Source organism: Myotis davidii, unplaced genomic scaffold (assembly GCF_000327345.1).
Source record: "Myotis davidii unplaced genomic scaffold, ASM32734v1 scaffold221, whole genome shotgun sequence".
NCBI classification, from domain to species: domain Eukaryota; kingdom Metazoa; phylum Chordata; class Mammalia; order Chiroptera; family Vespertilionidae; genus Myotis; species Myotis davidii.
The window spans coordinates 2,422,791-2,423,799 of NW_006293349.1; positions in this window are offsets into that span (position 1 = coordinate 2,422,791).

Here is a 1,009-nt window from a genome sequence, read left to right on the forward strand (position 1 = left end):
GAATTCCAAGTGTGGGCCGGACTCGCACCCACTCTGCCCCAAAGGCTGGTTCAGCTCTAACAGCACCCAGCAGGATGGGCCTGAGGAGCTAGTCTTCCCTGAGGGAGGCCTTGGTGGGAAGACGGTGGTTTCAAAATTGTTCCCCTCCCGCCTCCTCCTGCTGGAAGTACGCAAGGCCTTTCCTCTGATACCCTGGGAACCTGTGGGGTTTGTGTCTCAGCTTGTGTGCCACTTAAGGAGTGGGAAGGCTTCAGGGTAAACTCACCCAAGTCCCAGCTCCACTGCTCAGTGGTTCTCGCCTCGGTCTCCCCAGGTCACCCTCACGCTCCCACAGTGGCCGCAGCAGGGCCAGGTGCCGCCATACGCACCGCGCGGCCCAGGAGAGAGAGGAAGCCCCTCGCCCTCCCCTGGGAGGGGGGTCCAGGCCAGGAGGCCCCCTGCTGTGGTAAATGGCTACGATCCCACACACCAGTAAGCGCGATGCCGCACACGAACAGAAGGAAGGAGGAAAGCCGCATGTTCACATCACAGACGCAGAAGAGCATCTGATAAAGTCCAGCACCGCTTATGATGAGAGCTCTCCGCAAGCTGGGAATACAGGGCACGTACCTTAATGTAATAAAGGCCGAGTGTGACAAACGCACAGCCAGCGTCATACTCAACGGGCAAAAACTATACGTTTTCCCCTTAAGAACAAGACAGGGACGCCTGCTTTCACCACTCATATTCAACACAGCACCGAAGTCCTAGCCACAGCAACCAGACAAGGAGAACAAAGAAAAGTAAAACTCAGTATTTGCAGATGACATGATACTGCATGTAGAGAGCCCTAAAGACTCCACAAAAACAACAACAAAACAAAACAAACAAACAAACAAACAAAAACTACTAGAGCTGTGAATGGACTCAGTAAAGTAGCAGGATACAAAATAAATATCCAGAAAGCAGTTGCATTTTGACACATCACTAATGAACTATCAGAAAGGGAAACTAAGAAAAAATCCCATTC